This window comes from Symphalangus syndactylus, chromosome 5 (genome assembly GCF_028878055.3).
Source record: "Symphalangus syndactylus isolate Jambi chromosome 5, NHGRI_mSymSyn1-v2.1_pri, whole genome shotgun sequence".
Classification (NCBI taxonomy): Eukaryota; Metazoa; Chordata; class Mammalia; order Primates; family Hylobatidae; genus Symphalangus; species Symphalangus syndactylus.
In genome coordinates, this window is record NC_072427.2 from 80,203,855 (window position 1) to 80,231,662 (window position 27,808).

At 39.8% G+C, this 27,808-nt stretch overlaps 1 protein-coding gene and 1 pseudogene across 1 annotated transcript in view; both read right to left on the reverse strand.

The window, feature by feature from the left end:
- The window catches only part of LOC134736564 (myosin heavy chain IB-like), a 422,536-nt gene that overhangs the window by 310,580 nt on the left and 84,148 nt on the right, over positions 1–27,808 (reverse strand). The gene's annotated exons all lie outside the window — the stretch shown is intronic.
- LOC129483163 (argininosuccinate synthase-like) lies at positions 21,955–23,229 on the reverse strand (annotated as a pseudogene).

Consider the following 27,808-nt stretch of genomic DNA (forward strand, 5'->3'; position numbering starts at 1 on the left):
TAAGTTCAAGAGATCTATTGGACCACATGGTGACTATAGTTAATGACAATACATTATATTATGGAAATATGCTAACAGAATGGATGTAAAATGTTCTCACCACAAAAAATAACTGTGAGGTAATGCATATTTTAATTGGCTAGATAACCATTCCACAATATATATATATATTTTAAAACATCATGTTATATATGATAAATGCATACAATTTTATCTATTTAAACGAAATCATTTTTTAAAAAAGGAAAAATATATAGGTTTACTTAATTTTCTTTCTCCTTCTCTCTCTGCCATCTAAACTTCATGATTATAAAACTGGTTTTGGTCATCACCCTGTGCCAGGACAAGCATGACACAAATATCATCTGATTACTAAATGCATAACAAAAGTGCAATAAGGAAAGGGAACAAGAGAGAAAAGAAGAGAAAGAAGGAGGAAGGGAGGGAAAGAGGAAAAGTAGTTGGTGGCAGGTATACTAAGGCTTATTTTAAATCTTTATCCTGATTCACCAAGTGTCCTGGGGACTTGTTTCTGATGCGGAATTTGTAACAAAGCAGATGCGAACCTACCCATGTAGTCTCTTTTCTACAAGAAAATGCAGCAATACGTTAAGGAGTTCTATGTCAAAGAAGATGACTTTGAGTAGTGTTTAAAGTACATTACAAGGATGGAACCCTCAAGAGATAAAATTACTGCAGACTACGTGAAAGTCTACACCATAGGTGGACAACTCAAATGCCTCCATGGGCCAATCAAGTAATATCAATAACTGAGGCAGGCCAGATGTCAAAGAATTAGGTGTGGTGAGGACTTTTGCTACCTGGAAAGCAAATGCCCCATCTAAAGAAGCAACTGCTACTCTGGATTGGCCAACTTCTGTTCAATGGGAACATAGGTCCAATAGTGCCAGGTATTCTACTTTCTACAGAGATGCAAAACTCTGAGTAATGGATGTAAAACTTTTCTATTTTTAAAACAATGCGTAGTTAACACAAACGCTGCAGTATGAAGCTTTCTTGTTATGGCATCTAGTGATAGTAGTTATTAAGGGACTCAAAGTCATCAGAGCCTCCATGTAGATGGTAGATGATCTCATTTCCTTGGGGAGATTATAGGAAGAAGAGTAGTTTGGATTTGTAGTTTGGACTCATAATCAAGAGTCAGCAAGAAGAAAATAAATGTTCCTTCCACTATATGTTCAAATGAGAGCCAGGAAAAGTGAAGCACAGCTTAGAAAATTGGGCACATTTGAACCAAAAATTTGAACCAATTTTGTGAGTGATTTGAGGGACCGACATTTACTGAGACTTGGAGTGCTCCCTAAATTCTCACTGTCAGGTAAGCTAATGAGAACTAAAGTGATAGCGTTTAAAGTACTGATTGAATGCCACAGGTATGCCTAATCCTATTGAAGTTGGGCCCATGAGAGGAAAGATATCAATGGACAGGAGTAAGTCAGTTCATCAATGCTAGTTAAGGTGATTGGCATCTTTCCTGTCCCAACATAATGCTCACCATGGAAACAAAACTCCATGATCTGCTTTGAGTATGGCAAGTTGCCCATAGCTTTTAGTACCCACATATCCATCTACAGCCATTTCATAGTTCCCACTGGGGAGTAAAGATAGCTGTACATTGGCTCTGGTTGTAACAGAAAGACATATAATGGCAACCTACCTCCTGAAGATTTTAACCCTAATTATAGGAGTAGAACCCTTAAGGAGAAAACTAAATTCCAGTATGAATGTGCTCATTCCCAGATATGCCCCCCACCCCCCAAAACATGGATTGGCACAACCAGACTAAATATAATAACATCTTCAGATGAAACAGAAAATCATCATTCACCTCAGAGAAGAAAAATAAGGGAAAGGGATATAGGACTGAATGGGAAGAGAATTTTGCTTCCTTAGGAAGCAAAAATTGTACACTGTGCTCCTCTTTGTGAAGTTTGCTAAGGAAAAAATGCAATGGGGTAGAGAATTGTGTATGAGAGAATCATATACAATGATTTGTCACTTGTTTTCCTCATAAAAATGGTGTGTCACTTGTTTTCATTTGTTTCCAGGGTTTGCAGGGTCTAATTTATATGAGGAAAACAAGTGACAAACCATGATTGCCAGGGAGCTGCTATGGAAGAAGAAAGAACAATTGTCAGGAGTATGAGTGACATAATTTGGATCTCTGTCTTCACCCAAATCTCATGTCAAATTGTAATTCCCCGTGCTGGAGGAGGGGCCTGGTGAGAGGTGATTGAATCACGGGGACGGAGTTCCCCTTGCTGTTCCCCCTGATAGAGTTCTCACAAGATCTGGTTGTTTGAAAGTGTATGGCACCTCCCACTTCGCTTGCTCTCTCTTCCTCCTGCTTCAGCCACGTAAGACGTGCCTGCTTTCCCTTTGCCTTCAGCCATGATTGCAAGTTTCCTGAGGACTCCCCAGCCATGCTTCCTGTATAGCCTGTGAACTGTGGCCAATTAAAACTCTTTTCCTTATAAATTACCCAGTCTCAGATAGTTCTTGACAGCAGTGTGAGAATGAACTAACACAATGAGATGTAAGCATTGCAGAGAATAAGAAAAGGAAGAGGGAAAGCAGCAAAATGGTGAGGAGACTGCAGAAAGAGAGGCAGAGTGGGAGGATTTTAACAATTGCCCTAAGCAGGAAACTTTGGGCAGTGTAAACAATATGTGAAGATGTTTTTAGGAAAAGTTTTAAGTGGAGATCTTTCTTCCCAGGTCAAATTAGGCACTCAAGGGTACATAATTATGGCTATCTGCCCAGGGTACCACTGCCCACAGGACTGGGAATCCTTAGCAAGAAGGGTCTTTGCTGCCTACTCAAAGTCCCACTTTAGAGAGGCATCTACTTTGCAAGAATTCTCAGTTCACAAGCCAACAATATTTGACGTTTGTTCAATGCTGTTGGGTATAATTGATTTTGGATTATCCTGATTAAAGTCAGTCTAATTTTCAGACTGTTGTTATACCAAAAGTCCCTGCTGAAAATAATTCTTGTGAGAAGCTTCTGACAGTTTTGGCTTAATTACATTCCATAAAATCTCCCTGAAGTAGAAGTAACTACAAACAGGATATTCAAGCTTATGAAGGCTTTAATACTTCAACACATGTGCCAACAGGGAGAGCTTGATACAGAGAGTGATAATTTCCAAACATATTGTCCTCTTTTCCTGTTATTAAGTGAAAATAAAATATAGATTATTACTGTTACTTAGAGAAAGAAACTGAGCCCTTTGATCTGATTACAGACAATTATCAAGGGAACAAAAATTATAAGTGATGTTTTAGGAAGAAAATTACTTTCAAAACAAATATTTCATAATAATTTTTATTGTTAGAGTGGTTTCACCATCCAACTTGATTATTGTATTCTTCTCAAACAAATACACTGCCCTTTCTAGTAGCCTTGTTTACAGATATGTTTATTTCTCTGTTTTTAAAATCTGATGTATCGGTTATTAATCCTGCTTTGAGATATTGCAATCATGAAGGCTTGAAAGGGTTAATACAGCTCCTCAAAGGCTTAAGATGCTATCAGAAAATAGCTCAGAAATTAAAACAGTGTTCAATCCTGGCTGCATATTAGAATCAGTTGAAATGCCTTAAAACAAAAAATATCAAAGCGTAGGCCCTATCCTTTGAGATCCTGATTGATGTGGTCTGGGAAGGGGCTTAGTATTGTTATTTTATATAAGCTTCCCAAGTGATTTTGATGTGCAGCCACATTTGGAAACCACTGAATCAAGAGATTCTGTATAATTATTTTGAAAGCCAATGAATCAGAGCTAAGAAGTGGAACAAGACAAATATGTCTGTTCTCACCACTTTTATTCAACATGGTACTGGCAGTTCTAGCCAGAGCAATTAGGCAAGACCAAGAAATAAAGGTTATCCAAATTTGAAAGAAAGAAGTCAAATTGTCCCTGTTTGCAGATGATATGATTTTATACATCGAAAACCCTAAAAGCTCCACCAAAAAAAAAAAATAGACCTGATAAATTCAGCCAAGTTGCAGAATACAAAATCAATATACAAAAATCAGTAGTATTTCTACACACCAACAACAAACCAGTTGAAAAATAAATCAAGAAAGCAATCCCATTTATAATAGCTACAAAAAATAAAATACCTAAGAATAAATTTAACCTAGGATAAACTATCTGCACAAGAAAAACTATAAAAGACTGATGAAAGAAATTGAAGAGGACCAAACATGGAAAAATATTCCATGTTCATGAACTGAAATAATTAATATTGTGAAAATGACTATACTACTAAAAGCAATCTATAGATTCAGTGCAATCCCTATCAACATACCAATGACATTCTTCACAGAAATGGAAAAAACAATCCTAACATTCATGTGGACCCCACAAAAGACCCCAAATAGCCAAAGCAATATTGAGCAAAAAGAACAAAGCTACCTGACTGCAAAATATACTACAAAACTGTCATAACCAAAACAGAATGGTACCACAGAAAAACTGGCACATAGGCAAATGCAACAGAATAAAGAACCAAAAAATAAATCCACATATTGAAAAAGATGCCAAGAATATTCACTGGGGGAAAAAATAGTCAAGAAAGAATGATACTGGAAAAACTGGATATCCATATGCTGAAGAATAAAGCTAGACCCCTCCCTTTCATCATATACAAAAATCAAAATAAAATGGATTAAAAACTTAAATGTAAGATTCAAAATACGAAACTACTAGAAGAAAACAGGGAAAACACTTCAAGACATTGGACTGAGCAAAGATTTTATGGCTAAGACCTCAAACACACAGGTAACAAAAGCCAAAATAGAAAAACGGGATTATATTAAACTAAGAAGATTGTGCATAGCAAACAAAACAATCAGCAGAGTAACAGAAAATCTGAAAAATAAGAGAAAATATTCGCAAACTATTCATCCAACAAGGGGTTAATATCCAGAATATACAAGAAACTCAAACAACTCAAAAGCAAAAAGTAATAATAATCTTATTGTAAAATGAGCAAATGAGCTGAATAGACATATCGCAAAAAAAGATATATCTCAAAAAAAGACATACAAATAGCCAACGGGTATAGGAAAAAATGCTGAACATCATTAATTATGAGAGAAATGCAAATAAAAACCACAATGAAGCCAGGCATGGTGGCTCACGCCTGTAATCCCAACACTTTGGGAGACCGAGGCGGGCAGATCACCTGAGGTCAAGAGTTCGAGACCAGCCTGACCAACGTGGTGAAACCCCGTCTTTACTAAAAATACAAAAAGTATCCAGGTGTGGTGGCAGGCGCCTGTAGTCCCAGCTACTCCGGAGGCTGAGACAGGAGAATCACTTGAACCCAGGAGGCAGAGGCTGCTGTGAGCCAAGATTGTGCCACTGCACTCTAGCCTGAGCAACAGACCAAGACACTGTTAAAAAAAAAAAAAAAAAAAAACCCACAGTGAGATACACCTGATCCCAGTTGGAATAGCTATTATCAGAAAGACAAAAAATAACAAATGCTGGTGAGAATGTGAAAAGGAGGGAACTCCACTTTTACTTCCCACTGTTGGTGGGAATGGAAATTAGTACAGTCATTATGGAAACGGTATGGAAGTTCCTCAAAAAATTAAAAATAAGGACGGGCACAGTGGCTCACACCTGTAATCCTAGTAATTTGGGAGGCTGAGGGGGGTGGATCACCTGAGGTCAGGAGTTCGAGACCAGCTTGACCAACATGGCAAAACCCCGTCTCTACTAAAAATACAAAAATTAGCTGGGCATGGTGGCACATGGCTGTAATCCCAGCTACCCAGGAGGCTGAGGCAGGAGAATTGCTTGAACCCGGGAGGCAGAGGTTTGCAGTCAGCTGAGATTGCGCCACTAAACCCCAGCCTGGGTGACAGAGTGAAACTCTGTCTCAAAAAAAAAAAAATTAAAAATAGAACTACCGTATGATCCAGCTATTCTGCTACTGGGTATATACACAAAGGAAAGGAAATCTGTGTGTCAAAGAGATAGCTGCACTCTCATGTTTATTGCAGCATTATTCACATTTGTCAAGATATGGAATCAACCTAAGTGTCCATCAGCAGACGAATAGATAAGGAAAATGTGGTACATACACACAATGGAATACTACGCAGTCATAAAAAATAATGAGATCCTTTCATTTGCAGCAACATAGATGAGCTTAGAGGACATTATGTGAAGCCAAATAAGCCAGGCACAGAAACATAAACTCCATATGTTCTCTCCCACATGTGGAAGCTAAAAAAGTTGATCTCACAGGAGTAGAAAGTGGTACATAGTTAAGACTGGGAAGGGGAAGAGGAAATAGTTTTGTTAACAGATACAAAATTACAGCAAATAGAGATAGATAGAAAGAATATGTTCTTGTGTTCTGTAGCACTGTAGAATGGCTATAATTAACAACAATTTATATTTTCACTAGAAGAATGGATTTTGAATGTTCCCAACACAAAGAAATGATAAATATTTCAGGTGATGGATAAGCTAATTATGCTGATTTGATCATTACATATCATATACATGTATCAAAAATCACTCTGTGTTTTGCAAATATGCACAATTACTGTGTGCCAATTAATAATAAAACCAAAAAATGAACAATTAACATCTGGCACTTAATATAAATTTCAATAAATTGGATGTGATTCAAATGATTAACTCAATACCAAAGAAAGTTCACCTAATAACAGATGTCTTTCCCAAGTAGTAGCAGGATATACAAGTTTTACTAGTACCATCATCTAGAATTTTACAGAAAACTTCCCAGATGTTCCAAAGTTGGGAATTATTATTTTGACTGATGCATAAATATAACAGAATGTATATATAATATTTCAGCTTACTGGTTATTCATATCAAGCTATTAAAACTAGTCCACTCACCACTATAAAACTATACCAAGCTCCCAATAAGTGAAGCAAGGTAATGAAGAGAAATATATTTTAAGGATATTTGCATATATTATGACTATATATGTAAAAACAATTCAAAAATAATCTAAAATTAAAATATTAAGATAAATAACTGGGCCAGACATGGTGGCTCACACCTGTAATCCCAGCACTTTGGGAGGCCAAGGCAGGCAGAACACAAGGTCAATAGATCGAGACCATCCTGGCCAACATGGTGAAACCCGGTCTCCACTAAAAATACAAAAATTATCCGGGCGTGGTAGCACGCGCCTGTAATCCCAGCTACTTGGGAGGCTGAGGCAGGAGAATCGCTTGAACCTGGGAGGCAGAGGTTGCAGTGAGCAGACATTGTGCCACTGTACTCCAGCCTGGGCTACAGAGCGAGACTATGTCTCAAAAAAAAAGAAAAAAAAAGATAAATAACTGAATTTAGCTGTGTTTCTGGATATAGGTTAATACCAAAATCAATTGCCTTTATATATTGCAGCTGCAAAATGCTGAGAACATTATTTTTTAACGATGCCATTTAAAATAGCATCAAAATATCAACTCTCTAAGAATAAATCTAACAAATACAAGAAGAGTGCTATACTAAATAGTATAAAATTTTATGGAGAGAAATTAAACATGGCCAGAAAATGTAGGAGAAAAATCTTGTTCATAGATGGAAATAGTTCATATTGTAAAGATATCAGTCTGTCTAGATTGATTTATAGTTTCCATGCATTACCAACCAAAACCACAACAAATTTTGGGGAGAATATAACAAGTTGATTCTAAAATGTATGGGGAATGCAAAGAATCAAGAATAGCACATGCACTATTAAAGGAGAAAAAGGAGAGGTGGTCATTGTGGTGGTGTTAGTAAGAGGACATAAACTATCATATATCAAGTTTTACAAGAAACATACAAAGACAAGTGAACCAATGGAATAATATGGAATAATAATAATATAATATAGACAGCCCAAGAAAAGACCACATACATATATATGTATACTCTACCTAATAAAAAGTAAATAAGTTGTGCAGAAACAATTGGATAACCATTTGGAACAAATGAAACTTGAATTCAACCTAAGGCCACGCACAGCTGGCCCAGCTGCTTTGAGTAGCCTGCTGGTGTGATGGCCAGGCTGGAAGGGCCCTAGTGGAATTGCTCATCTCTGCTCTTGTTTTCCAGTAATCCAGCCCAGCCTTGTTCACATGGCAGCAGCATTCCAATAAAGCCACGGTTCTTAACTGGGGCAATTTTGCCCCCATTCCCCAGAGATATTTGGCAATGTCTACAGACATTTTGGTTGTCACAATTTGGGAAAGGGAAGGGCAGTACTTGCTACTTGCACGTAGTGATAGAGGCCAGGGATGCTGATAAACATCCTACAATGCACAAAAGAGGCCTCAACCACAAAGAATTATCTGGCCCAGAATGGCAATAGTGCCAAGGCTGAGAAACACTGCAGTGGGGAAAATGGAAGCTGCAAGATCTCTAAAGGTCTAGGCTTAAAATTCATATAATATCATTTTCACTTCATTTTACTAGTCAAAGGATCACAAAGCTAGTCCAGATTTGAGGAGCTGAGAAATAGATTGTACCTTTTGATGAGAGGAGCTACAAAGAATTTGTAGACACCTGTTACCTACCACAGAAGCTGATGCTTTGGGGAAGGGTTGAACCGCTAGGAGGATGTTGATGCCTTTTAATGAAGTGGCAAAGATTGATACAGAAATAGGTTGAGCTTAGATAGAAGGATTCAGGGATGGCTCTGAGATTTCAGAAATGGAAACATTTCTAAGGAAACAGAGAGGCAGTAAACTAAAATAAGAAGGCATGGATACTGTGTAAAATTCAAGCCTGATGGATTGTTTTTGAGATACTCACGTAATTATCTAGGAGAAGAACTGAGTCAATCAAGTTAAGTTCTATGAATGTGGGATGCCAAGACATTTGTTTTGACAGCTAATAGGGGTAAGAAAAACTCAAAGTTTATCTTATTGCCAATATCACCATAATGACATAACTGAAAAAAAAAAAAAGTTCAACTTCAAAGATAAACACTGAAAAATACCAAGGTCTTCACTAAGGCCGCTTGGCAAGTCAGCAAAAGGGGAATTATATCACACAGCAATTAGAAGTATTCTTTTTTTAATTATTATACTTTTTCTTTACATTTTTATTACTAACTTTATTTTTTTTATTTTTTATTTCCATAGGTTTTTGGGGAACAGGTGGTATTTCGTTACATGAGTAAGTTCTTTAGTGATGATCTGTGAGATTTTGGTGCACCCATCACCCAAGCAGCATACACTGAACCCAATTTGTAGTATTTTATCCCTCACCTCCCTTCCACCCTCTCCCCTGAGCCCCCAAAATCCATTATATCATTCCTACGCCTTTGCATATTCATCCCTTAGTTCTCACTTACAAGTGGGAATGTACGATGTTTGGTTTTCCATTCCTGAGTTACTTCACTTAGAATAATAGTCTGCAATTCCACCCAGGTTGCAGCGAATGCCAATAATTTATTTATGGCTGAGTAGTATTCCATTGTGCATATATATAACAATATCTTTATCCACTCATTGATTGATGAGCATATTTTTGCAATTGCGAATTGTGTTGCTATAAGCATGCATGTGCAAGTATTTTTTTCATATAGTGACTTCTTTCCCTCTAGGTAGATACCCAGTAGTGGGATTGCTGGATCAAATGGTAGTTCTACTATTAGTTCTTTAAGGAATCTCCACAGTGTTTTCCATAGTGGTTGTACACTAGTTTACATTCCCACCAGCAGTGGAGAAGTGTTCCCTTATCACCACATTCATGCCAACATCTATTTTTTTTAATTTTTTTTATTATGGCCATTCTTGCAGGAGTGAGGGGTATCACACTGTGGTTTTGACTTGCATTTCCCTGATCATTAGTGATGCTGAGCATTTATTCTTATGTTTGTTGGCTATTTGTATATCTTCGTTTGAGAATTGTCTATTCATGTCCTTAGCCCACTTTTTGCTAGGATTGTTTGGTCTTTTCTTGCTAATTTGTTTGAGTTCCTGGTAGATTCTGGATATTAGTCCTCTGACAGATGTATTTTTTCTTGGTAGATTTATACCCCAGCAATACCCCTTATCTCTGCATTTTCCTCTCACCACCCGACTCAAGAAAATCAAAGAATCCTCCCCGGTACCCACCTCCTCTAAGAGTGAATTAAGTAGAGGTTAATAACTTACTCATATTTTAAATTTTTTAGCTCCTGTTCAGCTGCATGAAGAAAAATGATTTTATGGCACTCTGTTGCCTGCAACTGGCTTACTCGTCAGTTACAGAACACGTACAGGGATAAAAATGGGTCTCAGTTTCCATTTCCAGGTATAAATGAGTAGAAACACTTCAGACCCAAGGCATAACCGGGGACTTTCCTCAAACTGCAAGTTATCTCACCCTAAGTGTAAGTTTTGGGAACACGCACGAAGAGCATAGCCAGAGACCATGGGTTTTCACAGAGAAACTGCATTCATCCTGCTCTGCAGTGTTTGAAGCACGTGAGCATCAAATAATTTATTTCCACCAGTTCAATGACAGAGTCCAAGGATCTTAAGATCAGAGAGGAAGAACTTTATGGGATGATGTGAAAACCACTGTCTTCATGTACAATCTTTTCCTTGAGTTGAATTCAGAGCACTTCTTACCTTCTTAATATATTCTATTTTATCTATATTCAAGCCTGAAGTGAGATCTGTTTATTCCTGACTTTAAAATATTTTAGCCCTTTTCACAAAGCCACCAGCCCCCGCCTTCACTGCTTTCCTCTAAAGGCAAACATACTCCACTGTATTGAATATTGTATTAATTCTTCTAATTAAAAATCATTTTCCTTTCTTGTCCCTTTTCAAGGCACTATCTTCCCTTTTCACGTGTCAGTTTTTCTTCTTCCTGAATTGCAAAGGTGAAAGAAAAAAAGAAGGTGAATAATGTTGTGAATGTCAACACGTCTGTTGCCATGGGAGCCGCAGCAGCTGAGCGACAAGAACCACTTGTGGCTGCAACATTTGCAGGAGGCCACTTGCCAAACCTGGCAATTCTAATTCAGTAAACAGGGACAACGGTGGGCATAGTTAGAGAAAATTGCTTATTTTACTGGGAGGGAGAGAGGCAAGCTAGGAGGCTTCGAGAACTCTATAGGATGTACAGTTGATGTTGATGGGCATGCCCGCTGCCTAATGAAGTGGTTGTTTTTCAAAGGGGCTTGGTAAAAACGCAATTTCTAGCTACCTTGACAGCAAGGTAACTAACGCATCCTGTGTTTGCTGACAGTTCCCCCATAGGCCTGGTGATGAGGCCGGGGTGAATACAGTGCCGTCCTGCAACTTAGAAAACCATTGCCAAGTTGCTGCCTATTAGGTACCACAAAATTCTGAGCAATGTGCAAATCCAGTAAAACTTGCCCATTTACTTAGCTTTAAAAAAAAAAAAGAAAAAAAACTGCGTAAAGTGCTCAGTACTATGGAAAGAAAACTGCAGCTGCATTCTTCATTCTTCTCCTTCTTAAAAATGCGATCAATTAAGGAATCTTTTCATTTACCAAAAGCATTGTTATTTGTCCTGTGCGTCAAAGGGGTTGGGGAACATCTTTATGCGTTTTGTTTTCCAATGATCTTAAGCAAAATGTTAACAGGAACAATTAGCCACACCCATATTTCTGAGATTTTACAAGCCAGAACAGAGGACCCACCTCCTGAAGATTTATACCTAGGAAGAGGATACAGAATAAAAATTATTCGTGTCCCATAGGCCATCACCAGAACCAAGACCCCAGGAATGAGGACCTCAAGGGCTTAACTTGTCACGATCACAAAAAGTATTATAATGAATTCCTTGAGAGCTCATTTGACTATGCAGGCCTTTTGTAGCCTTCTCTTTTGTTCACAGGACAGAACAATTTCTGGCACACATAGCTGGTACTTAATAAAATTTATGTAATTGAATTTAAGTAGACAAAATGAAAAGTTGTTAAAACAATTAATTATACCAAATTTGAGTAACTGAATATGACTCAAGTGTGATAAAAGTTCTTAAAAGACTTTAAATCCTGCATTCTTTATTAAAATATTGGGGTTTTAATTGTATTATAAAAATATCAAACCCATTTTTCTATAAACCACCAAAAGATGTTCAGTCTTGTTTTATAGAGGCAGAGTTTGAACAATAGAAACCACAGGGACCAGAGATGGGTTTTTTTTTTTTTTAATTCTATGTCCAGCTTGGACCCTAATTGGCTGCACGAACTTAGGAAATCCTTGACGCTTATTTTTCTCATCTGTAAATATTCTCCCTGGTGAAGTCCAAATGACATTATAAATATGAAGGCAATTCAAAAATTATAAGCGATCAGATGAACTATATAAACCTAACCTCCTTTGTGTCTTTCTTCTTTGAGTCTTCATACAAATGCCATCTTCTCAGTGAGGCCACCCTTGGGCACCTTGTCCCCCATCCCTGCTTTATTTTTCTCCTTGGCGCCATCATCATGTTGCATATTACATATCCAACTTATTTGGCTTGCATGTGGACTCACTGCTTGCTAGAATATAAACTCCATAAGAATGGAGGGTTTTTTACTGTTTTTTCCTAGATATATCCACAGACATAAATAATACATGTTTTTAAAGATGTTTTAATTAATAAATGCAAAAACGAATGACTACTTTGCTGTCAGTTTTTTCTAAATGGCTTTTCAACATGATAGAAATATTAACCAAGTCATTCTATCAAGGCCTCTGATCAGATCTGTTAAAGTCAGCAGAGTCCAATGAAAGGGCCCAGGATACCAACAAAGTAGAGGGTCTCGGGCACGACTCACAACGAATCCGTCTCTGTCACAGCTACAAGCTATAGAATTGTTATCAGCATAAAATATGATGATGTGAGCAAAGTGCTTTAAAAGTTAAAAGCACCAATAAGGTATTACAGCCTGTACTACTATTAAACAGTGCCTTAATATTTTGTCTTAATTCTGGTGCCTTAATATTTTGTCAGGGACATTAAGCACAGTGGGAGTAAGAGTGGCAGTTGCAATGCAAACATTTTCAAAGGATTGAAGAGAAGGAAACTGCATTGGTCTTGGCCTCTCTACTGTAAATGTGGTTGTAACCTGTCACAGGCTGCAGAGTAGAACACAGACCATAGAGTTTTGGCCAGAGATCAGGGCACCACAGTGTCCTTCGTGAAACTTGAAACAGTTGAGTTGTGAAGCAAACTCAGATGTTCCAGCAAATTACAATGTGTAGATTAAAGTGCCTTGTTCAGCAAAGCATAAAACACATAATTAAAAACATTTAAAAATTAATCATATATCTGGAAATAATAAATCACTGCCTCCTTCAAAGTGTCATGAAAATGGAAGTTTCTTCTGACAGATTCCATTGTTCTGTAGGTACTATTTTCTTGGTATGATGCCTTTCGGTACCCCTGCACATGATTAATTTTCAAATAACATGAAGTCTTCGAGCATTATAATTCAGAAGAGTTTCCTAGGCTGCTTATTTCTCTTTCCTCAGAATCATTAAATATTAGGTATGGAGAATGGTTTTTGATGACAAAAGTCTTCTAAAGTGAGCTGAGTCAGAAACAAGGAAATGTCTAACCCTGTGCATTGGAAAGTGGGGTGCCCTCTGGGGTCACTGCCCTGTGTTTCCATCACGGCTCGGGAACTGTTTTAACTGGTTTCCCCAGCTGATTCCCAAGTGGGTCGTCTGTGGAATGAGTATGGTCACCTACGGAACTGGTGGATCCGTGATCCCTTCAGATGTTCACTGCATGAGCTGAAATGCTTGAGAGTTTTTGATCTTTGATCTAAAGAAAGAAGGCTAAGTAGAGGTGAAAGGGCAGTGCTAGGATGCCTGAAAGAAGAAGGGATAGGGAAGAGGAAGAAACTAAAGAGGCATGGCCTCTGTCTCCTCCCGTGACCCGAGTCCCTACGAAGAGAAGAGTTGGGAACAGAAGCCGGACAAGCAATAATTGGTGGGGCAGGGGAGATGGGGGAGCTGAGAAATAGTAGTATAAGCCGTGTACACCAGCTGTGTACTTCAAGGGGCTGCACAGAGATGGAATGCAGCCATCCCCTACACTGAACCTCTCTTGCCCCTTACAGCACCCCATGCTGCCACTGCCCTCAATTCAGATCTGGGGCAAAGGGGTCCAAGGACAGCTCCCAGCCCAGTGAAGATCTAGTTGGCAGTAAAGCTCGAAGAAAGCATTTCCAGCAGGAGGAGTGCTGACCACAGCAAGGCAGGAGTCAGCGTGGAAGAAAGGAAGCAGCCTTGCTTCTGACCCTCCCGAGACACGCATAGGGGACGACTAGAAGGGCTGTTCTCACACAAGAAGGGGCAAAAGGTCATTGCAATTTGGGTGTTAGTGTTAACAGGACTTCATCTCTGCCCTCAGACAGGTAAAACTTGGGGAAATTCTGGTTGCAGGGAGAGGAGTTTGCTCAAAGCTTCACTGAAAGTATTAAACAGGAGAACATAAGAAGGTGCATGGCACAGTGGTCTGACACATAGAAGGTAATGTATAAACATAGTCTTAGAAGATTTCCCAGGTACTTGGGTGCAAAAGTGTAGAAAGAATATCGATACCCCTCCCCAACACGTCTTTCTCTGTCCCCCACCCCTTACTTAAGCATCCTTATCCAAACTACAATGGCTCCAGGGTCTAGATGGTTGTCCAAGATGGTCCAATAGCTTATCATACCCTGCAAAAAATAATCACAGGACTTCCACTGACCATTCCATATCAGGGGACAGAAACACACACTGGAATGTGCCATCTGCTTTTGTCCTCAACCTCATGGAACCTTTTAACTATCTTTTAAATTAATAATATCTTCTGAAAGATGAGAAAAAGAGAATTTTTTTTTACTTGAAATAGTGCCAATACTAAATGAGTAAGTCTGAAGTGAGTTCGTCATAAACATGTCACCTGGCTCAGAGAATTTTATATCCAAATCACCATCCCACAGCAGTGCCTTTGCAGTTTCTCTTGGCTCACTGTGCTATTTTTGAAGCCTTATAATGTTGCCCTCAGAAAGAGCCTGCAAGAAAAGAAGTCCAAAGAAAAGACTAATCTAATAAAAATCAAAATGAGGCTGCATACCAAACACGACAAAATAAAACATTTATCTCTCCCAGGGGTCTGCCATAGCCAGTTCTTACGGCTCATATACTGCTGACAAGTTTTATGTTGTCTTGATTACATCCAAAACAAAATTGCCCCAAATTATTTAATCATATGCATGCCAGGAATGCACTATATCTGACAAATGTAAAGTGAAATCTACTGCCTTTGTTGTCCCCAGGTTTCAATATGCAATTGTGCAGACTTTCTAAGTAACGTGAATGTGTAAAATAGGTGTAAATTAAAATATTAAAAATTCAGGTTGATTCATTTGGGTGAATAATTCAAATGTGACACTTCATAGCTGTGTACTCCTAGAAAATTCTCATTAGGCCTGAGTAAAAGTGCTCTAATGTCCATAGTATTACGTATGTGGTCATAAAAGATCTTCAGGTTGGGAGACTTATTTTCTTTTTCTTGTGAGACTTTCCCACTGTACCCTAACCCATTTATATTGCAATGTAGAATTCTTTATAGCTATATGAGAACTTAAATAGCAGCAAGTCCAATTGCTCATTTCAAAGATGAGAAATAAACAAAATGCAGTAAACGCATTTTTTTCGTGACTAGCGGTCTCACCCACAATCTTCCAATTCCTGGAATATGTGATACAAAGAACAATGTACAGCCAACCAATAGCTTTAGTAATCTTAATGTAAATCTTGGTAAACAACTTAGGAACTGCCTCTTCTTCTTCCTTAAAAACTCACTTGTGAAGGCTGCTAACCAAAATGTATATCCTGGACAACTTGAATCTATGCTCCTGGGTGGCCCTTCTCAACCTTTAGGCTTGAATACGCTCTCTTTGAACTAGATTTTGACCTTTTTGTTTGTTCTAGGTCCATACTCCCTGTCTTCACTCACTTTCTTAGCTCCTTCCTTTGTGCATCCTGGAATCCCCCCAGAAAAACTACCCACCTCCAAGTACTGCTTTCTGGTTCTGCTTTTGAGGGGTCATAACTAAGACAAAACCTTCCTTCAAAGTCAGTGGTAATGGGTAATAGTCTTTTTGGGTTAAATGTTTCTGAAAATGTACTTTAAAAATCTCAACCCAGGAAAATGTTTATAAGGGCTTTAGTCACTTGGGTCTAACCTCAGAGGCCTGTAAGAAAATGCATTTTTGTCACCAAGCAACAGGAAATATGATGCAAAAAGACTGCATGTTTGTCTCCCCCAAGGGACTGAATTCATCAAACAAAAGTACCATGTTCCATTATCTTTACATCTTTAATGATGTACATAATAGACAGTAAATAAGCATGAAAAGAATAAACTATCCCACAGGAGAGATATACCAAATATTCCTCCTGCTCACCCTATTTCAAGAACAATTTGGCAGACCTTCCACGTAATTCTTGGTTATGGATTGTGTCAGCACCAGATACCAAATATTACGTGTAAATTAAATACTGTAGAACTATTTTTAGTAGCACAGACCACTACACGTAGTTGGTGGTCTTGACTAGCTGCTGAATTAATTTCTGCCTGTGCATAAAGAGAATATACGGAAGACGGCACAGAGCTGAAAAATATCCATTTACTTATAAGTGCCCAACTGTTGGTACTGCACATAAAACCATTCTCTTTAAAAAGAATATTCTCTAAATGCATAAAGATCTTGGAATTTGGTTGGGTTTACTTTATCCCTCATAATAAAAAAATCATTATCTCAGTTCTTATGCACTAATTATGGTGAAGCATCCTAAATTGTGCAGTAGGTATTGTCTTTTTTTGCCTATGAATTACATTTTATCTTGCCATCATTGGTTTGTTGGGTGAACTATTAAGAGCTTATTGCTATTCAGACATAAATGATAGCTTTGACCACCCTATTTTACCCACCCTAAAATGTATTTTTATGCTAAAGCTATCCAACTGAGTGATTTTAAATATATTTATTATATATATAATATATGATTATATAGAAGCTAATATGGTTATGTCAATAAGTAGTTTGTAACTGCCAAGGAAATATTATTTTTTAAAGTTTTTTCACTGTTTTTAGTAGAGGGGTAATAGTTCCTGTAAGAATCTCTAAGCAGTTTTCCAGAGAATAATTTCACTAACGATTGTAGTATGCTTCTCTGAAAATGAGATTCTTAAAGGAGTGAGATGCTGGCAAACTGCACTGAGGGTGGTGATGAGCTCTGGGAGATAAAGACCTGACCCTCCCCATACTGCTCAGACTGGGAAACTTTTATAGTTGTCTACAACTGTTCCAATATATGAAGGCACACTTCACCTAGCAGGTGCAGACTTAGACCATGTATGTTCAATATACGAATGCACATTTCACCTAGCATGTGCAGACTTACTACCAGCAAGAGTAACCACTAAGGGGGCTTTGAAGCATCAATCTTAATATAGTTCAAGTTCCACCAAGTGAAAAATCTAAAGATTTGAAGGACCACAGCAGATGCTGTTGCCACACTCCCTCCCATATCCCCTCAGCCTCAACTCTGCGTTCCTGTAGCTGTCATGGACAACAGGCACGTTGATAACTTCCCACCTCAAATACCCTTCCCTATCTCTCCACCTGCGGGCTCTCTCTTCCCATGAGAGATTGCTTAGACTACTTGCATGCACAGCTGGCAGTGTAAAATTCTTAACTTTGTTCCACCTTGGATGGGCTTTGCAGTTCCTATTCTTGCTAATATGGTGCAAAGCTACTATAAGCAAGGTTCTCTCAATCCACACTTGTAAGCAATCTGGAAGTGCTAGGAATTCAACACAAAGAGCAAACCTCAACCAATGAGGAGAGGGAGTAGGCAGATAAATACCACAATGTCCTTGTCCCTCAGCAGAACAAGTCTAAGTTGTTAGACAGAACCCTATTGCCTACACAGGTAATCCACCTCTATGAATGCACCCTCAAGTGGGTTTTCTCCTGAGAAAAGAAAAATAGCTCAGAGCTGTCTGAGCTACCTGGGGTATACAAAATTTACCAGGCACTAAGAAACAGGGTTGAGTCCAGTGCCTGAACCCATGCCTGGAGGCAATTGTTTAAAAGCATTTTTTTCATGACTAGCGGTCTCGCCCACAATCTTCCAATTCCTGGAATATGTGATACAAAGAACAATGTACAGCCAACCAATAGCTTTAGTAATCTTAATGTAAATCTTGGTAAACAACTTAGGAACTGCCTCTTCTTCTTCCTTAAAAACCCACTTGTGAAGGCTGCTAACCAAAACGTATATCCTGGGCAACTTGAATCTATGCTCCTGGGTGGCCCTTCTCAAACTTTAGGCTTGAATACACTCTCTTTGAACTAGATTTTGACCTTTTTGTTTGTTCTAGGTCTATACTCCCTGTCTTCACTCACTTTCTTAGCTCCTTCCTTTGTGCATCCTGGAATCCCCCCAGATAAACTACCCACCTCCAAGTACTGCTTTCTGGTTCTGCTTTTGAGGGGTCATAACTAAGACAAAACCTTCCTTCAAAGTCAGTGGTAATGGGTAAATTTAAGGGAGTTAATGGGGTTAACTATTAAGTAGTGGGGTTAGTGGAGAGAGAAAGGGAGGAAGAAAGAAGTGTCACCTTTTACTTAGCTGGAAATGTGTTCCAATCATGATATTCACAAATGTACCTCTTCTGCTAAGACCTTATAAAAGACATATTCTCCACTTTCAAACGATGGCTCTTTTCAGCACAGTTTCTGGGGCTGTATCTCCACTGACATTCTCCTTATGATATTTGATTTTCAGTAACTAGGTATGTCTAGGGACTCCACTCTTTGTTTTTTCTGATAAAGCTTACAGATTTACTAGTGACATTTCCACGCTGCTTTGCCTTTCACTCTCTCCAGCTACTATCAGTCTGGCTGATAGTAACTGTTGTGTATATGAGTGAAAGAAGGAAAGCAGAGAGAGAAAGGAAGAAAAGAAGAAAATCTAGCAATGCTTTAAAATGCATTAGGTGATAAGCCATGCAGTTCTAAAGAGTAAGTATGATTCATTTTGTATACATGAGTTATAGTATTTGCAATTCTGGGTTATCTGTAATTCTTAGCAATAAGCCTAGATATTCCGTAAGGTCGAGTGAGAAAATAAGTTTGACACACAGAAGCTCAGGAAAAGTACTGGGGCCTGAGGAGCATTCTTCAAAGGAAATTAGTCTGAAAACTAAAACAGAGTTCAGTACAGGAAGTCAAAACAAGGCATTCCAAGTTCTTAGCAGAATGGCTTAGTTTGGGGATTATTTTACTCCCTTACATGGAGAAACAAAGAATTCAGAAATCAAACGTGCATAAAGAAAACAAAATACTTGAATTTTTTGGTCCATAATATGTGAAAACGAAACTAATGGTGAGAAAGCTTATGAAAATTAAAGTAGTAAATAATTTAGTTCTCACCAGAGATTGTCTTGAACTGACTTGTTTAATATGTTTCTGAAGACGTTATTTCATTCTCCAGCCTCCTCAAAATAAAAAAAAATAAAGAGGAAAATAATCAATATTGAAATGTTTGTGTTTTTTATTTGTTTATACCACTCTCTCCAAATCATGTTTTTAAAAAGGGACTGATTGTGGAAAATGTTTTATGAAATATTTTCTGTAGATTCTAGTCCAATCACCGTGGAATGTGTCTGATCTTTTACTTCGTACCTCAAGAATGTAATCGTCTGAATTTTCTTTCTAAGACAAGCAAGTTTTCATTTAGTTGAGGAACTACAGTAAGGAATGCATCCAGGCTAGAATTTTAAACCATTGAGCTCCTGGCAACTTGCCCTTCCTTGTCATTTCTTTGACTCTTTCTCCCCTCCTACCTGTCTCTTTTCCACTCCCACATACCCTCAGCCCCCCTCTCTCCTCCAAGGGAGCAACATGGTTACTAACTGGAATGATGGGAAGGCTTTGAAGTCACTCAGGCATAATAATTTGCTTTCTATTTTTAAAAACAGATCTACTAGTAAAACAAATCAAGTGTCAGGCAAAGTGGTATAATCAAATGTGCTTTGTGCCTCTTTCAGAGAACAAATAAATTTTTCCTTCTACAATAATGAGTATTAAGTGGAAATGATTTAGAGATTTGGAATAAATCTCACCTCTATCCCCAAATTCTTGGCCTTGAAATATTGACGGTTGATCAGAAATGCACACAGGATCGGCAAGCTCCAGCAGGCCGAACTCAGAAAGAATGCCAGGAAGCTTAATGTGGAGGCTTAATCCCAGGGACAGCAGTGCCTTAGGTCCCTTTTCAATGTTCAGGTCACAAACAAGATCCTGCACAGTCTGCATTATATTCACAAGCTATAATATTTTAATCATTCTTTGCTGCTTCTCTACTTGGTTGGAATGGATGTGGATGAGTAGAAATTGAGGTGATAAAAATTAAAGTAGGCCAGCGCAGTGGCCCACGCCTGTAATCCCAACACTTTGGGAGGCCAAGGCAGGCAGATCACTTGAGGCCAGGAGTTCGAGATCAGCCTGGCCAATATGGTGAAACCCCATTGCTACTAAAAATACAAAAATCAGCCAGGTATGGTGGCACGTGCCTGTCATCCCAGCTACTCAGGAAGCTAAAGTAAGAGAATCGCTTGAACCAGGGAGGCAGAGGTTGCAGTAAGCCGAGATTGTACCACTGCACTCCAGCCTGGGTGACAGAGCAAGACTCTGTCTCAAAAAAAAAAAAAAAAAAAAAAGATTGAAGTAAATATCTTTTCAAAACCCAGTAGAAAAATAACAGCTGTTTTTATTACAAATAGAAAAGGCTATTCCTAGCAATACAAAAAGAAAAGAGTTTTATATTTGTAAATACGTACACCAAAGCTTCTCACTCCAGGTGCCTCTTGGTCTTGGAAATTGGGTTACACTGATCCTCTGGGAGTCATTTTCAAAAAAGATGACTGCTGAAATCAAACTCTATATACCGTACCTTGTGAGATATGGTATATTCCCAAAGGAATTCAAGCAAAATCTCATGATCTCAGGTACATTCATGACAAAGACTCTGTTCTTGACCAAACCCTAGTATGACTTCTAGCAGATTAAGATTTCGTCCCTACAGTGACCTCAGCTCCCTCTTAAAATGCCTGCCTGCGAAAGCTTGCAATTATAAATCCTTTCTCTGCCCTTGAGATATAAACCTTTTACCACGCAAAACTGTCTCCTCAAGGACCTGGGAGCCATCTCTCTGAAATGCAAACATTAGGGAGATAATTCTTCCTCTCAGTGTGAAGGTAGGGGCCTAACATCTGCAGCCCCTTGCCCCAGCTTAAACAACTTCCCTTGTCATAAAGATGTAAGAAGTTTGTTTCTCCTCCAGGTAAGCACCAAGTAGCAAACCTAGATAGCCTAGTGACACAGACTATATGCCCCTCAACACTCATCAGTGTCTTTCTTTCAGCCCATCCCAGTATTTAAAAAGTGTCCCACCTTTTGTTGCAGCAGAGTTGAGCTCAGGTTACATTGGCTATTTTCCCCTCTTACGAGAGTACTGAATAAAATCTGTCTTTATCACCTTTAACCACCATCTGGTTTTGTCTGTCTTTGACATCAGCTGGCATTCAATAAAGGAAACAGTAACTACTCTAGGTGTTTCAAACAGAAAGAATTTGAATGCAGGTAATTAGGTACTTACAAAATTATTGGAAGAATTAGAGATAGGGTTATTAAGTTTACTGTCCAAACTAAGCAGTTTTTTTTGGGGGGGTTGTTATCTTTTAATTGTCATTTTATAGCTCCCCACCACAGCTGCCCCACATCCTTCCCTTCAATGATGACGTTTGCAGGCTTCAAGGGGACCAGGAAACAAAGCTGGGGCCTGGCAGCCCCACTACACTGCCAGCTGGGGAGAACAAGTCACAATTACAAATTATCACAACAATTAGCACCTGTACTTGGGGGCGCTGCATGTTGAGGAGGCCCCAGCTTCTCATTGCGCAGGTGTCTATTTGGCAATGACCTTGCTCTGGCGATGATGATATTCCTTCAGCCTGAGGGAATTGATGTTGATGAACCTGGTGGCATCAATTGGCTCATAATCACCCTGCATGTTCATGCTCACCAGCTTCTCATTGTAGAGAGACAGTGGGAACTCCCGGCCGAGGATGTACACCTGGCCCTTGAAGACGGACACCTGCACTTTCCCTTCCACTCGCTCCTGGGACTTGGCGAAGCAGTGGCAGGCAAATTCACACTCAGTGCTGTGCCAGAAACCAGTATATAGCAGCTCAGCAAATTTCAAGCACAGGACTTGTTTGATTTTGCGCACTTCCCAGTCCATGGTGAAGGCCTTGATGTCTAAATGAGCGTGGTAAAGGATGGTGCCTGCCGGGGCCTCCTAGATACCTCCAGACTTCATTCCAATGAAGCGGTTCTCCACGATGTCGGGACGGCCCACGCCGTGCTTGCCCGCGACTTCGTTCAGGTACATGAAGAGCTCCAAGGAGGTCTGGTAGGTGGAGCCATCCTTGATGTCAGTCACCTTCACGGGGACCACTTTTTTAACTAGATCTCGAGAATGTCAGGGGTGTTGGGGGCCGGGTCCTGGGTCTTCGCATAGAGACCTGCAGGCACTTGGTTCTCGGGATTCTCCAGGATTCCAGCCTCACAGCTGATGTGCATGAGGTTCTTGTCCATGCTCCACAGGTTCTTGGGAGTGACCAGGATGGGAATCCCGTGGTGCTTTGCATATTCCATCAGGTCATTGCAGCCCTTGAACCGGTTGTAGAACTCAGGCATCCTCCAGGGAGCAATGACCTTTATCTGGGGAGCCAGCAAATAGCAGGTAAGCTCAAACTGGACCTGATCGCTCCCCTTTCCCGTGGTGCCATGGGACACATACTTGGCCCCCTCCCAGTGGGCGATTTCCACTTGTTTGCGGGCGATGCGGGACCTGGTGAGAGAAGTGCCCAGGAGGTAGCAGTCCTCATACAGTGCGCTGAACTGGATGGCTGGCCAGATGAACTCCTCCACAAACTCCCTGCTGACATCCTCAATGAACACTTTGGCCCCAAGCTTCAATGCTTCTTCCTGGTTTCCTTGAAGTCTTCCTTCTGGCCAATGTTGGCCAGGTAGGCAATGATGTCATAGCCTTGTTCTTCAGCTACACGAGGATGCAGCAGGTGGCCAGGCCGCCACTGTAGGCCAGAACCACGGAGCCTTTGCTGGACATAGCATCTGGGATTGGAGGCGCTTGTTCCCAGCGTCTGGAATCTGTCTTCACAGTGCAGTGAACCACTCGGGCCCCGGCAGCGGTGGCAGGCGACAGAGCAGGGCCACTAAGAGCGGGTTTTAGAGTGAAGAGGACTTGTGCAATGGGTAGAAAGCAGGCCTATCCCAAGCATATGGAACCAACTAAGTCAGGCAGCCACTACTGTATCAAAGTCACACCAGTTAGCTGGTATTCAGAGTTTTGGAGCTGCCGCTCCCACTGCTGCGGCCGCATCCCTGAAAGCCTCACACCCACAAAGCTGGAGCCTAGAAAGGGAAAGGCTGAGGCCAGCCATGTCAACCTGCAGCCATAGCACGCCTGTCAGGAAGGCAACCCCCTCTTCCTCTGCCTCCCCACTCTGTTCAAGGGCTTCTCATCAGCAGGACCTGATCCATGTCCAGGCCCCTCCCTGCAACTGAGACTGGAAATATCATTGATAGTTTTTCATCCTTTCCACAAAGAAGGAAGATGAAATGCAAGTTCTACCATCATCTCCTTTTCCAGGCTATTTGGCCTTGATTTCACACTGAAAAAGAGGTCTCTGCTCTGTCAAAACTCTAAAAAATGTGAGGTATTGAGACTTCCCAAATCTCTTCAAGATTGTCTGAATGATATCTGGGAAGTCTGACCCAGGACTATCCACTTTTTCTACCTGTTGTTAAATACTGGTCCCAATTCTATTTCCAGTAAGAAGGAGGCAAAAATGATGAAGAGGTAAGTGTTTTTTGCCCCGAATCTCTATTAATAATCAATGCATTAACACTTTTTCAAAACAGTGGTTGAAGCTGTTCTCTAAAGTTTTGATGATAAAAGCATAAAGGATCTACGTGGTCAAGAGCAGGGCTGCCTACAGAGTTGTGAATGCAGTGGTTGGGTTTATGTTTCAGTGACTATGTGTGGAATACTTAGTTACTTGGTTTGTCCTTTGGATGTGGCTGTGACAGACAACAAGTAACTTTAGGTAGCATTTATCTGGAAAGAGACAGAAGGAGAGAAAGAGAAAAATGGAGAAAATTAGAGTCAGTAACAGAAAAAGACATAAACATTCAGAAAGCTACAGAGAGACAAAGACACAGGCACCCCACCCTATCACCCTGAGATACAGGCACTGTGTGAGTGTACACAGACACATACACCCTGAAAATGAGGTAAAGGGCGAGATGAGGGAGGAGACAGAGAGAAAAGAGGACACAAAAGCCAAGTGAGGGAACAAAACTAAAATATAGCATGTAGTCCCAGCTACTTGGAGGCTGAGGCACGAGAATCACTTGAGCCCAGGAGGCGGAGGTTGCAGTGAGCCAAGATCGCACCACTGCACTCCAGCTTGGGCTACGGAGTGAGACTCTGTCTCACAAAAGAAAAAAAGGAAAAAAAAAGAAAAAAAGGAAGAGCGGAGGTTTAATAAGCAACAGAAAGCAAAAAGAGAATAGCTCTCTCTCCTACAGAGAGAGAGGGGGCCTTCAGTGGATCTTCCGGTTCTATGGTGAAATGCATGGGGTTTCATAGAGGAGCTTGAGGAGGCAGTGTCTAACTTACATAGGGCCCAGAGGTTGGCTAGACTGGGTGTACCATTTACATAGCGCAGGAAGAAGCTGACCATCCCACCCTAATCTTTTATTATGCAGATGGAATCGCTATCTGGCAGGCGCCATGTTGCCTGCTCGTTACTGTACATGTGGTTGACAAAGAAAAGAGAAGATGGAGCCACCAGGTTGAACAGGCCTAGCCCCCAGGTAGCCTTTTCCTATTGGCACAGGTACTGGCATTCACCCATGCAAGCTTCCAGCTTGCTTATCTATGTCTGCAGCTCGATTTTAAAGGCTGCTCTTTGTTAGAAAAGAAATGATTTGGGGGCTGCTTTTCATTAAAAGGAAAACTTCACCGAGGACTTCCTTACCCTATCTGCCTAAACAATTTCTTGTTAACTCTTACATCGAAAAGGACCATGATGGTTCAATAAATGGTATTGTAAGAGTTAAAGAGGAATGTATTGTAAGAGTTAAAGAGTTAAAGAGGAAAGAAAACGCAGCTGGCAGTTAAGGACGGGTTTACTTTAAATAAAAAATGAGAGGGGCTTCTGGCCAGTTTCAGTCAGGAGCGCTTTCTCTTAGACTATCTATTGGTTTTAGGGTGAGGGGACTTATTACAAGCTTGGCATGTTTCTGTGTGAGGGAGAAGTTTTATCGTGGGGTTGGAATGTCTCTGGGAGGAGTGGATGTTATCTTGGGGCAGACATCTTTCTGGCTTGGAGTGGGGTTATCGGGGCTGGCATCTTCCTGGCTGGAGGGGGGTTATCGGGGCTGGCATCTTCCTGGCTGGAGGGGGGTTATCAGGGCTGGCATCTTCCTGGCTGGAGGGGGTTTATCGGGGCTGGCATCTTCCTGGCTGGAGGGGGGTTATCGGGGCTGGCATCTTCCCAGCCGGAGGGGGGTTATCTCGAGGCTGGCATGTCTCTGGTTGGGGAGGAGTTTGGAATGTTTCTGGTTGAAGATGTTATTTGTGGTTTATGGTCGTCCTGACCTTAGCCATTAGGCTGATGCCTTTTGGATTTAGGCGATTTTTTTATTAAGGTGAAATTTAGAATGAGAGGCTTATCTGATATGGAGACGCTCCTGCTCTGTCAGGTATTAGGACAACTAGTTATGAATTCGGAAGTCATTTAAGAGAATTCATAATCTCTCAACATATATAAAACAAAATATTAAGGCTCAATGTAAGCAATATATCTTTTAAAATATTAATATGTACAGATAGGACAATACTTTACAACTGTTTGATGCAGGGTGAGGGGAAGGCTTTCTAAGTAAAATTGCAAACCCAGAATTAGTAAAGAAAAATCTAACAGATTTGGCTACCTAAAAAGTTTAAACCTTTATAATTTTTGCCAACGGGAATGGGAAGATTTAAGAAGATAGTATCCAATGCTAGCAGAAGTATTTGGCAACCTGGAAGTCTCCTCATCTAAATTAATATAACCTATGGGAAAGTAATTTGTCCATGAAATTATAAAATGTGCATTCCCTATAACCTAGCATTTTTTCCTAGGACACTAGCCCATGAATAAATAACATTAATTACAAAGCTATTCTTATAGAATATTACAGCATGATTTAATTTTTGTGAAGTAAGGTATATGATATGCTTTGGCTCTGTGTCACCACCCAAATCTCGTGTTGAATTGTGATCCTCAGTGTTGGAGGTGGGGCCCAGTGGGAGGTGATTGGATTATGGGTGTGGTTTCTGATGGCTTAGGACCATCCCCCTGGTGCTGTCCTTTGACAGAGTTCTCGTGAGATCTGGTTGTTTGAAACTGTGTAGCACCTCCCCCTTCTCTCTCTCTCTCTCTCTCTCTCTCTCTTTCTTTCTCTCTCTCTGTTTCCCTTGCCACCATGTGAAAGCATGCTTACTTCCCCTTCGCCTTCTGCCGTGATTGTATAAGTTTCCTGAGGCCTCCACAGTCTCCTGTACAGCCTGTGGAACAGTGAGTCAATTAAACCTCTTTTCTTTCTAAATTACCCAGTCTCACGTAGTTCTTTATAACAGTGTAAGAACGAATACAGAAAATTGGTAACGAGAATGTATGTGTATATATGTGTGTGTAATGTATCTTTCACTGAGTCTGTATAAAATTAGGAAAAGATTGAAAAGGATAGGCACAAAAGGTACTATGAAAAATGGAGTTGAATGAGGGGAAAAGTTGTCATGTTTTTATATATTTTCATTTCAAAAGTAGTAATTTTTACAATAATTAGGATGGTAATTTTAGCTACATCTATGAGGCTTTCATTTGTAAACTGAATAAAATATTTGACTTCACTTCTTTCTACCACAAACACATTTTTTTCAATTAGCCCGCATATTCTTTAGTTTATAGCTCTATTTTTTACACCATAGTCACTAAATATTTGTTGAATAAATAAATGGCCATTCTCTATCTTTTGTCTGTGAGACGCTTTTCCTCTCTAAGTGTATTAACTAGTTTTGATTTCTTTTGATTTCTATTGAGTTTGTTAGCGCTAATTATTCATCAAATTTTTCAAGATTGTTTTTTAATTACTTTCATTGATTTAGGGATTTAGCTACCTCTCAATTCCCCTTCTCCCTCCTAACCCCCATCTCTTCTCCACTGCTACCCGGGAAAGCAAGATTTGTTGGCATATTCTGTCTGTGTGCTCATTTTTAACCATTGATTTAAATATCACATTATAAGAAATGAATACTTTTCGAATGTGCAGTGTAAGTATGTGAGACTATCTGAAGAACTGTTTCATCAATTTGAAGAGTAAATTATTGAACTTGATCATATCATATGTTTTATTATTCTAGGCAAAAAATAATTCCCCAATTAACCAGAAGGGGAAAAGATTAATTTAGTTGTGAAAATACAGAATTACATTTCTATAATTTTTAAAAAATGTGTTAGATCAGGCAAATCTGCACATCAAGTGTTTTTTCTATAGTGATAGTCAAAACTTTCTTGCTCACAGCCTATTTACTCACAGCCTATTTAAAGCCCCTATTTCTTAAATTCAGACTAATG